The sequence below is a fragment of the Crocodylus siamensis genome, chromosome 8, assembly GCF_052110815.1.
Source record: "Crocodylus siamensis isolate JL-2025a chromosome 8, ASM5211081v1, whole genome shotgun sequence".
NCBI lineage: Eukaryota > Metazoa > Chordata > Crocodylia > Crocodylidae > Crocodylus > Crocodylus siamensis.
Window position 1 is genome coordinate 39,395,874 of NC_143402.1, and position 12,637 is coordinate 39,408,510.

Sequence of the window (12,637 nt, forward strand, 5' to 3'; positions counted from 1 at the left end):
CTCACGCATCAGTCAGGCAGTGACAATGAAAGCAAATAGGTGAAGGCAGCGCTCAGTGCTGCAGCCCAGCCCTGGCCCCTTTTGGCTCTGTCATGTGGCAGAAGTTGCGGTCAGGCAACAGGAGCAATTGGCTCCTCCCTTAAACTGCTCTTAGATGAGTTTGGCTTCATGCACACGTGGCGCCAGCTGATGGCCTCCACACCTGCCAGCCTGGCTGAACCCAGGGCTGTAACAGCAGTCCTGGGTGGGAATGCAGGTGTTTGTGGAGGCTCATGTGGCAGCACAGCTGCTGAAACAAACTAAGCAAAGTCAAACCATTTGCAATTTTTTTTCCCAATCAACTTTTGCTGCCAACTGACATGTAGGAATTGTCTAGCTGCCAATGTCCAACTAACCAAACAGCAGGACTGGGGTGCTGGAGCTGTGCCAGTCCAAGATATGTAAAAGAAATGAGGATTATGCTTTCTGATAGCTTTTATTGGACTAAATTATGTAAAATCATAGTCATGGAGAAGTGGGGCTGGAAGGGACTGCCAGAAGTCATCTAGTCCAGCCTGCTGCATGAGCCACGATCATCCCTATCCCAACCATCCCATACAATCATAATCTAAACTCTGCATAAGACAACCATCAACCCTGGCACAACACGAACCTGGCACCCTAGCCTGCCACAGGTAAAGCAGGGGAACCACAGCAGCCAATGTCCTGCTTCAATGATATGTTGTCAGTAAGTGCTTAAGAGATCCCAGGTAGAGGGCCATGCCCCCCCACTGTGGGCAAAGGCAGAAACCCCCACCCCCGTTTGTACCTTTATCTGACCATGGGCTAAAATTCCTTTCTAAAACCAAAGATGCTGACTGGATTTGAGTGGAGGGGCAAAATCCTCTAGCCAGGAACCTCTGGCTTTGGTCCCAGCAAGACCATTGGCCAGGGCTGGATTAACGCATAGGCAAACCAGGGACATGCCTAGTGCTCTGAGTGGCATGGGGGCCCCAGTCCTTTGCTCTGCATTGGCGGTGTCAATGGCTTGTCTGCCTCCCTTCTCTTCCCTTCCCTTTCACTCTGTCAGCCTTGCTGCAGTGGTGGCTGCAAGCCCCACCCCTCACAGGCGGCAGCGTTGCGGTGGGGAGTGGGGTCTTGACTGGTCTGGGGCCCATGAGTTTGTTTGCCTAGGGCCCACTAAAGGGTTAATATGGCCCTGGCATTGGCACATCACAGTTGAAGTCCCAGCCTTTGGCTGTAGCCAACACCCAGTGCCTCTAGAAGGCTTAAAAACACCCTGACACATGTAGCAGAAAAGGCGGTGTGGGAGATAACCAGCAAAGACCAGAAGCCTGGGAAATACCAATGGTAGAACATAGGCATAGCTACACCTAGATCATCGCCAACCAGTGGCTATCCAACTCCTTCTTGAACACATCCAGTGATGGAGAGTCCACAACTTCCCTGGGCATCTATTCTACTGCCTCACTGTTCTAACAGTGAAGAAGTTTTTTCCAGATATCCAATTTAAACTGACTTTGCTGCAACTTCAAGCTATTGGTCTGCATCTTCCCCTCTGCAGCAAGAGATAAAAAGTGTTTTCCTTGTCCTACAAGACAGCCCTTCAAATATTTTAAGACTGCTATGTCCCCTCTTAAGCACCTGTGGCGCCTCTAGTGGACGGGGTGAGTACCATACCATCCCCCTTTACCGGAGTGCCCCCCAACTCACCTGCCATGACTTGTTGTGAAAGGAGGGGGTTCAGTGGTATTCCTCTTCTCGGGTGACCCAGTGACAGAGGTACTGAGATTTGCACTGTGGTGTTCCTTGGTGTTCCGCCTCCCCTACACCCCATCCACTTACCAACCTCTTGGGCGTTGGTATCATTGTTTCCGCTGTTCCCTGTGAACCCCTTTTACTGGGGGGGTTCAGCTTCAGCTTTGGTGCCAGTCAGTTGCCAGGATGTCAAGGCATGTGGAGCCCCAGACCCTGATGCCAGAGGGCTGGGCTCCTGTTATCTCTCTCGTCTCTCTCTCCCTGAGAGAGAGAGAGGCCCTCTTATGAATTCCTGAATGCAGGTGGGTGGGGACCTATTGTCCCCTTGCCTAATGCAGAGATGCTGCTCCCCCTGCTCCAGGTGCAGGCGCAGCACCTGTGGCAACACTCCTGCCAGCCACCAGAGTCTCTGTCTGCCGACGTGCTCCCTGCTGGCTTTCTCCTTCTCTCCACCCTGCCTGCCGGCTTCTGGCAGGGTTTTTGAACTTCCCACGGCAGCTGCCCCAGCTGCCACAATTAGCCCAGGGTTTCCCTGCCTCAGGAACAGCTGTTTAAAGTGCCGGTGTAATGCCAGCTTGCACGGTTGCGGCTCCAGTTCTGGCTCCGGCTGCGCTAAGAAAGGTGAGTTCCCTGGAGTGTGGGCAGTCTGTGTGTTCCCCGCAGGGGCTCTTGGGGTTTTCCCCAGCCCCCTTGATGCCTGTGGAGGCTTCTCGCCACCACAGGACCTTTCTGGAAATTGAACATGACTAGCTCTTTCAGCATCTACTCTAATGACTGGCCTTCCAAGCCTTGATCATCTTTGTTGACTGCCTCTGCATCATCTCTAACTTTGCTATGTCCTTTTTAAAATGTGGAGCCCAAATCAGCTCCAGTGTAACCCTTCTGGGTTGTGAGGGGTCAAGCAGAGAGAGGTTGGGCTACGTAAAGCCCAGGAAAACCAGAGCCCTGGAGTGGAATTGAACTATGTTTCCCAATCTGCTTTGGGAACTGTCAGGATGATGCAAGCATACTACCAATGGGAGGAGGAATGGGCAGGGCTTACCAAAAGCCCATGAAAATGAGAACGAGGGGAGGGGAGGTGAGTAGAAAGGCGCTGAAAAAAGGGGGGCATTTTTCCCCAGGGCTGGGGTGGACTGAGAAAGGGAGAGGAGTTGCTCCCTGACTTATGAAAGAGGCTCTGGGGAGATTGTGGAGGAGCCTGATCTGATTGCAGCTGGGAGAAGGAATGACTTCCCTACAGAGGAGACCTAAATGGAGACAGAAATTGATAGTGGCTATAGACCTGGACCTGAGTAGGCACATCTACACATGCACATTTACTGCCTAGTAACCGAAATTACCAAATAGTACAGGTGCAGATCTACATGTGCACACCTGTACTGTACAGTAAATATGGTGACTTACACCAACTGGAATGTAAATTTGATACCTGCATCATACAGGTATCAGATTTACACCCTATTAGTTACTGTGCAGTAACACATGTGTAAACGCCTTACTGCACAGTAACACTTTGGGCGTGGACTGACTTGGGAATGAGTTTAGTCCCAAGTCAGTCCACACAAAGCATTAATATACTTTAACATCTGCACATGTAGATGCTGGCTAATTCTTGCTAAATTTAAGCTGGCGTAAATGCACGTGTAGATATGCCCAGCAAGTTGTTTTTAAAAGACTGCAGACATCAGTGTGGTCTATGTGACCATGGAGGGGTGAAAGTTCTTGTGCTGCCATGCTGTTTGGGATAGTTGGGGCTGTGCACAAGGTGAAGATTCTCAACCTGAAGGGTCCTTGTGGGACTGTTTGGGGTTGAGGTTTAAAGTTAAACTATGAAAAGGGGTGATTTTGTTACCTGGTTTCCATGCTGGGTTGGGTGAGTTACACTATGAACTGCTGTTTAGTCATACCTATGGGTATGACTAAATCAGACTTGTTTGTACTCTCCTGTTAAACTGATGTATTGCTGGGGAAACTGAGTCACTGCAACCACATACCTGCACCTCCTCCAGAGAGGCGTTATACTTGGTGGCCCATATGGGTAGCTGGCTGGTGAAACCCCATGAAATTGTGCCTTCTCATCAGCCATGGACGTGAAACAGCTGTGGCATTGGTGCAGAGCTTATGGTTGCCCAGAGTCCTAGTGACTGGGCTGTGGTAGGCCCAGAGGACAGTGAGGTACAGGCAGGGCTGCAGAGCACTCTGGGCTATGTAATATCAACAAGGACACTTCTCAGTTCACTGTTCTGTGTCAGGATGAAGAAGACATTAATTATGGCACCACAACTGTAACCGTAAAGCATCATTTGTGGACCCTTATCTATAAGGGGATGAGCCCCTCACTTGACACACCACAAGCCACTCCTGACAGCACCCTCTCCCAGCCAGAGATGATAGCACAGGCAATATAAAACATTTTACCTACTAACAGACAATGTTGTGGACATCCTGGAAGCCCTAGAGCAGGGGTCGGCAACCCCTGGCATGTGTGCCGAGCAGGCATATGAGGCCATATTCCTCGGCACATGTTGGGGTCGGGGCAGGGAGGCAGCAGCTGTTTGCAATCTCTTGGCTACAGCAGACCACGGCTGCAGCCAGCCTTGGCTCTGGGTAGCTGCTGCCAGCCAGGAGCCCAGGCTGCTCCCAGCACGTGGCTGGGAGGCTGCAAGCCCTGCTGCAAGCAGCTTGGGCACTATAGCTGGCAGCAGCTATCCCAGAGCCTGGGCCAGCTGCAGTTGGGATGCTACAAACAACTGCTGCCTCCCTGCCCTGGCCCTGGCCCAGCCCCAACGGATGCAGTGCTGGCATCTGCTGCCTTCCTGGAGCCCGGGGACAGGAGACAGCTGGGGCCAAGGCAGGCAGCAGCTGTTTGCAACCTCCCGGCTGCAGCCAGCCAAGGTTCAAGGTAGCTGCTGATAGCCACAGAGCCTGGGCTGCTCTCAGCAGCCGACTGGGAGGATGGAAGCCCTGCTGTAAGCAGCCTGGGCTCCGTGGCTATTAGCGGCTATCCAGAACCTGGGCCAGCTGCAGCCGGGAGGTTGTGCTGCCACTTCTGTAGAGCAGTGTGTGAAACCTGGCACAGCAGGGCACAGCAGGCGGTGCAGAAAGCTGCCTGCTGCTCCGAGCTCCCTGCTGCCCTTGCCACACTTCCCCTGTAGGCGAGGGCAGCAATGAGGGGCACAACCCTGCATGCTGCCCACACTACTCCCATGCACACAGGGGAAGTGTGACCCGGGCAGTATGGAGCTTGCAGCTGCAGTCAGCTTTCCTGTGCGGCCCCTCTGTGCGCTGCTGCTTCGGGTTGCACATGCTGTGCTCTGGAGGGCACAGGGGAGGGCAGTAGGACTGGGAGTGCAACCTGTGCAAAAGCAGCACAGTGGGGCGCATCTGCTACTGTAAGGACAGCACAGCAAGGAGTATCTGCTGCTTCCCCAGTGCCTGGGGCCATCTCTGGAGCCGGGAGGCAGCTAGGGCTAGGGCCGGGGCAGGGAGGCAGCAGCTGTTTGCAGCCTCCCAGCTGCAGCCGGTTCAGGTTCTGAGTAGCTGGTGATAGCCACAGAGCCTGGGCTGGGGGCAGGGGCTTTGGGTGGGGGGCAAAGGGCAGCAAGGCTGGGGAGCAGGGGCTTTGGGTGGGGGGAAGGGGCAGCAGGTCTGGGGGGCAGGGGTGTTGGGTAGGGGCCAGGGGGCACAAGCAGGGCATCCTGCCATGTATCTCCTGACCTTGTTTTGTTTTTTTGGCATGCCAGCACTCTAGCACCTTCCAAGGTAGGCATTGTGGGGTTTTTTGGCACTCCGGCCAAAAAACGTTGCCTATCGCTGCCCTAGACAATGTCTTTGGCAGCACAGCATCAGGGGAGGAGCTCTATGCCAATTCTGTGCCACAAGACAAAACAAAGCAAGGAAGAAATGCTTTTCTTTTATCTCTTGCACATAGAGGAGCTGTTAAAACTGGTGGTACAGAAGGGAGGGGTGTCACCTGAGAGGATGGACCCAGCATGTCTCAAACAAGTGATCAAGAGAACATACTCAAGTAATTTGGTCCCTCTGCACTTGTTTGAGGGAAAGATCGAATGATTTTCCATTGTACCCCCAGTTGCTCCACAAGGTCTGTGAGGAGGAATATCGTACCTGCCAGGAAAAGCCTGTTGGACTAACGGGACTCAGAGGCTAGGGGCAGAAGTTGCACATAAACTGGTTTAAGTGATCAGAAACTAGTTTAAAACTGTAGCAGAACAGAAGTTTAGTGCACATAAGCCAGTTTCAAAATGGCTGAAACTGGTTTAAGATAAACCTGGTGGTTTGTATCAGATGTATCCAAATCTGGTAGTTTGGATAAACCTGGTGGAATGTATCAGACTTAACTGATTTAGGTCAAACTGGTTTATGAAACTTCTGTCCCAGACCCCTTTCTGGTTTCCTGGTTCAAGTTAAAGCAGAGTCCCCAAGCATGCTTTGTAGCCTGAGCAGGGCTGTGCTGTCTGCTCCAGAGAGCAGGGCTGGCCCTGCCCCTCTGTTCCCTAGCCAGCTGGGTACTGGGGCCAGGGTGGGGAATGACACACCCCATCCCCAAATTTACTGCTGGCTGCAACTGTGGATTACAAATCCCAGAGGAACCTGAAAACAGGAAGTGGAATTTTTGAGCAATCCTGTAGAGTCCTGCTGCTATAAGGGGACACTTGCCTGCCTGTATACAAATGCCAGGAGCCTGGGGAATAAGCAGAAGGAGCTCGTCCTCCTGCTTAATGCAAAAAATTATGATGTCATAGGGATAACGGAGACCTGGTGGGACTCCACCCATGACTGGACCTCGGGTATAGATGGCTATACGCTGTACAGGAGGGATCGTGTAGATAAAAGGGGTGGGGGTGTAGCTCTCTATGTTAAGAAAAGCTACGCGTCCCTGCAAGCTGATATTGGTGACCAGATTGGACAACTGGAGACCCTCTGGGTTAAAATTCGTGGGGAACACGGCACAGGGGACACAATGGTGGGAGTCTACTACAGACCTCCCACCCATAGTCAAGAGCTTGACCAGGAGTTCGCCTGGGAACTGGCTGAGGCTGCATTCTCCAGGACCTTGGTTGTCATGGGTGACTTCAATTACCCGGACATCTTGTGGGAGGATCACCCAGCAAAATCCAAGCTGTCACAAAGCTTCCTCTCATGCATGAATGACCTCTACCTGGCTCAAGAAGTCTATGGGCCAATGAGAGGTAAAGCGCCCCTCAACCTGGTACTGGCTACTGGGGATGACCTAATCGGTGACCTAGTAATCAGTGGGAAGCTGGGTGACAGTGACCACTGTGGCGGAATGCCGGGCTAGCGGTTCCAGCACCGCTTGGGGAGCCGTGGGCTTTACGGAGCTGTGCGAGCGTGCGGCTTGTGGGGCGGGATTGGAGGTAGCTTTATAACCGCCTTCGAGGTTCGCTGAGTTGGCACAAGTAGACGAGTTAGAGTAAGTTGTTAGTTTTCTGTAATAAGTCTATAGGATGTCTGTTGGTTCACGGGGTTCTGGAGCAAGCCTTGCTTTCCACCACTGGAACTAGTCCAATGATAGGTGCAGCTGCCGACTCCTTAAGTCCCAGAACTGGTCAACAGCTCATTGAGATGGGATGTTAGTAGAAGAAGTTATTACGGAGTAGATAAAAAGTGAAGTAAAAATTTGTTTTATTCACTCACCTGGCCTCACCCTCTTACGAATAAGAGGGGAGACTGGCTGGAATGAAGTTGCGGTAAATACAAGTACAGAAGCATAAATATGCTGTCTAAGCTATGAAGAGAGGCAGTCAAGAAGTGGAGTCTCCGATGTTTCTTCAGTTACAGTATGCCGGATACAAAGGGGGTCTGTTGGCCCACAGGGTTCACTAGTAAGCCCTTGCTTTCCACCACTGGAACTAGTCCAATGATAGGTGCGGCTGCCCACTAGTTAGTCCTAGGGCTGGTCAACAGCTCATGAACAGGATGAAAGATAATAAAACTGTAACGCGGTGAATCACTGTCGATTGTCGGATTTTCGAGGCCTTGGTTTTCCCTGGGATATGCCCAGGCGGGGAGGCTGAGGACCGGCTTACAGGGTGATCAGTCCTGAAGGGTTGTCCAGTCGTCATCTCTGTTGTTTCCTGCTTCTTTGCCTCTTTATAGATGTTGGTTGGACTGCCTCTATGACACTAACTATGATATAAGCTAAGCATACAGGGATAGGATAGTTTCTTTTACACAATAGTTACTAGGTAGATTTTCTACATAAGTTTCATTTCTGCAGGTATGACACTTACAGATAAGAAAAGAAACTTATAAAATGCGCATGTGTAGCTTGGTACAAGCGTGGAAAACTACAAAGCTTTCATTTTGATTAACAGCCAAGACTACAAGGTCACATAAATGTGAGAATGCCGCGCGGCAGTTATACAGAAATGAAATAAGATTTTTACAACCACGAGCTGATCACCTTCACCATCCGCCATAAAGCTGGCAAGTCAGTCAGCAACATGGAAGTCCTTGACTTCAGGAAAGCCGACTTTGACAAGCTCAGGAGGCTTGTCAGTTAGGCCCTAAGGAACCACGACCCCAGGGAGAGGGGATTTGAAGAAGAGTGGTTGCTCCTCAAGGGAGCGATCCACAATGCACAAGTTAATTCTATTCCATCTCGGAGGAAAGGCAGCAAGAGGGCACAGCAGCCCCCCTGGCTCTCCAGGGATCTAGCAGACCTCCTGAGGCTAAAAAGAAAGGCCTACAAAGGATCAAGGGTGGGATTCACCTCCAAGGAGGATTATCCTGCACTGGTCTGGTCCTGCAGGGAGCAACCCAGGAAAGCCAAGGCTGCAACTGAACTCCAACTAGCTTCAAGCATCGAGGACAATAAAAAGTCCTTTTTCAGATATGTGGGGAGCCGGAGGAAAAGCAACGGCAACATTGGACCCCTGCTGAACCAGATGGGGCAACTGACAACTGACGCTCAGGAAAAAGTCAACCTATTAAATGTGTACTTTGCATCGGTCTTTCATCAGTCCCATGGGACGCCCATGCCCACCATGGGACAGGGTGGTTCAGGTGAGGGAGATCCCCTACCCTCCATTAATGCTGACCTCATGAAGGAACACCTTGAGAAGCTAGATACCTTCAAATCAGCCAGCCCTGACAATCTACACCCCAGGGTATTCAAGGAGTTGGCAAGCATCATAGCCCAGCCTGTGGCATGGATCTTTGAAAACTCCTGGTGCTCTGAGGTAGTGCTCGAAGACTGGAAGAAGGCCAATGTGGTGCCTATCTTCAGGAAAGGGAGGAAAGTGGACCCGGCTAACTATAGGCCCATCAGCCTGACTTCTATCCTGGGGAAGGATTTAGAAAAGGTTATCAAAGAGGCCATTCTTAACAGACTGGATGATGGCAATATCCTGAAGGATAGCCAGCATGGGTTTGTTGCGGGTAGGTCTTTCTTGACCAATCTCATTTCCTTCTACGATCAGGTGACCTATCACCTAGACAAGGGAGAAGAGATTGATGTCATATATCTTGACATCAAAAAAGCCTTCAATCTGGTATCCTATGATCACCTCTTGGCGAAACTGGCCAGTTGTGGCCTTGGGTCCACCATGATCCACTGGCTGGGAAATTGGCTCTGTGGTCGGACCCAGAGGGTAGTAATTGATGGAAGTCAATCATCATGGTATCCTGTGACCAGTGGGGTCCCCCAAGGCTCTGTCCTTGGACCCATATTGTTCAACATCTTCATTAATGATGTGGACATTGGAGTCAGAAGCAGACTGGTCAAGTTTGCCGATGACACCAAACTTTGGGGCAAAGCATCCACACCAGAAGACAGGCGGGTGATCTAGGCTGACCTGGACAGGGTCAGCAAATGGGTGGACGAGAACCTGATGGTGTTTAACACCGAAAAGTGCCAGGTTCTCCACCTTGGGAAGAAAAACCTGCAGCATCTTTATAGGCTCAGCACTGCTACGCTGGCTAGCACTACAGAAGAAAGAGATTTGGGGGTCATCATTGACCACAAGATGAACATGAGCCTTCAATGCGATGCTGCAGCTAGTAAAGTGACCAAAACGCTGGCTTGAATCCATAGATGCTTCTCAAGCAAATCCTGGGACGTCGTTCTCCCCTTGTACTCAGCCTTGGTGAGGCCGCAGCTGGAGTACTGTGTCCAGTTTTGGGCTCCACAATTCAAAAAGGATGTGGAGAAGCTTGAGAGAGTCCAGAGAAGAGCCACATGCATGATCAGAGGTCAGGAAAACAGACCTTACGATGACAGGCTGAGAGCCATAGGGTTCTTTAGCCTGGAAAAGTGCAGGCTCAGGGGTGATCTGATGGCCACCTACAAGTTTATCAGGGGTGACCACCAGTATCTGGGGGAACATCTGTTCACCAGAGCACCCCAAGGGATGACAAGGTCGAACGGTTATAAACTACTACAAGACCATTTCAGGCTGGACATAAAGAAGAATTTTTTAGTGTCCGAGCCCCTAAGGTCTGGAACAGCTTGCCATCAGAGATGGTTCAAGCACCTACATGGAACACCTTCAAGAGCAAATTGGATGCTTATTTTGCTGGGATCCTATGACCCCAGCTGACTTCCTGCCCTTTGGGTGGGGGGCTGGACTCTGTGATCTTCCGAGGTCCCTTCCAGCCCTAATATCTATGAAATCTATGTCTATGAAATTCTAGACTGCAAATCCCAGAGACCTTGGGGCCAGCAGCAAGAGGAAGTGAACACACAGCCCATGCTGGCTACGTGCCAGAGAGCCATGCTTTAGTGCCCCCTGGCTTCTAGCCCAAGCCACTGCAGGCATGTGCCTGCATTTCTTGGATCAAAGGTAAATGTCTTTCTGCTTGTTTTTCAGTTTAATCTCTGCAGTTTAGACTAATCTGCAAAGACTGAATCAATTCAGCCTTGGGCTTTTGGACTGTACTTATCCAGAATGGCTAGTTGGGTTGCTGTAATACAGATAGCCCACTACTCAACCCGACTCACGATGCTGCCCGGCAGTTGCAAGAGCAAGTAGCAGCTTTTTTGCTGAAATTGGATGAACCCCATCCATACCAAAGGGCAGAAAGAGCTGCACCATCTTGAGACTAAGTGGCAATCATCCAGGCTGGGGTTCAATAGCCAAGTCATTTGTCACAACTGTGAGAAGGTCAGTGACCTCATTTGAGTCTGTAAGAATGCCCCAATTGCATGTCTGGTATAATCAGCAGCTTGTGGGAGGAAACAAACATGGGACATGGTAATAGAACTGCCTGAATCCTGTATTATGAAGAGCTCCACTAGCACTACACTGGAAGCCCTGCCTTGGATTAGCTGCCCATCCAGTTCATTAGGTCCCACCCGCCCCCTAGTGCACATGCTTCATAGTTTCATAGTTTTATGACCACATGGTGGTCAATGGGGTACTGAGTGAAGCCTTGCTGAATAGTGGCTTGCAGGTGACCTTGATTTATTCCTCCTTGTGGCAGTGGGGGCTGCCTTCAGGGGCTGGAAGCACTGGGGACAGAACCCGATGCTCCTGGTGGAGGGCTCAGGGACCCTGGCCCTGCAGAAAACTTACTGGGGAGGCAGACCAGGAACAGGAAAGAGCCACGCAAAGTGGCATTGGACCAGCTTTTCAATCAAGCTGGGTGGTGGCTGGCTGATGACATCAGCTGTGACTGCTGCCACGGGAGGTTTAAAAACCCCAGCAGAAGCCAGGTGTGGGGATGAAGGCAGGAAGCGAGATGCCGAATCCATCAAAGAGCGATCTGGCTGATCTGAACCCCCATACAATGCTGAGAATGGGCGGGGACAGCAGTTGGGAGTCAGGTGAGGTGTCCCTACCCCAAGCTCCTAGGGAAGGGGTTCGGGGTTGGCCACCACCCCCAGAGCCCAGGCTGGGCATATTCAGCCCCAGGCCTGTGGTGGGACCTGCAGACACAAACCCAGTACTGGGGCAGTGCCAGGTGTAGCAGGACACTAAGGTGCCTGCTACTCTCAGAGCAGAGGCACAGGTGTAGGTTGCTAGGGCAACCACTGGGGAGTCAGCTGACAGGAAGGGGCAGGGCCTGGCACATATAAACCCTAGGAGTGAGACCAGAAGGGCAGTTCTCCGCTAGCAGCCAAGGGAGAAGGAGCTCTGCCGGAGCAAGCACAGTAGAGAAGCCTGATGGCACGAGCAGCTTCTGATCGCGGATACGGGGCAGAGAATTCCCTGGTAAGGATTTGAATGATGGTTAGCCAGATGGCTTAGATTTTATGTTATAGCCCAGGGGCTTGAGTTTTCTGTTTGTAGCTTTATAACACCAGAGAACCGGGTGAGGCTCTTAGGGGTGGGAGGAGGCCTCATAGGGGCTCCACGGTAGCGTGGGGACCCCGGTGTCAGAGAGGGCACAGCATTTTGGGGTGCACTGGCCCCAGCCCCAGGGCGAGGGGACCGTGACAAGCCCCAGAGCAAGAGGGCTGCGAGGAGCAAGAAGCCCCAGAGTGAAGGGGTGGTGAGAAGCCCCAGAGTGAGGGGGCAGCAAGAAGCCCCAGAGAGAGAGAAGGCAACGAGAAACCCCAGAGCGAGGGGGCAGCAAAAAGCCCTTGAGTAAGGGGGGCCCCAGCGAGAGTGAGCAGCAAGAAGTCCCGGAGAGGAGGGGGCAGCAGGAAGCCTCACCGAGAGGGGGCAGCAGAGCGCGAGGAAGGCATAGGATAAGACAGGGCGGTGGAAGCCCAGGGAAGTCAAGGAAAGGGCCAAATTACAGCAAGGTCCAGGTCAAAACCACGTCAGTACCATCTGCAAGTCTTGGGCTGTGGTGTAGGGGAGGAAATGGAGCCATAGGTAGCGCCCCCTGGCACCAGGGCAAATAAAATGGGCAGCCTCCCGCTAATTACATCTATTAATTAATCGATTAA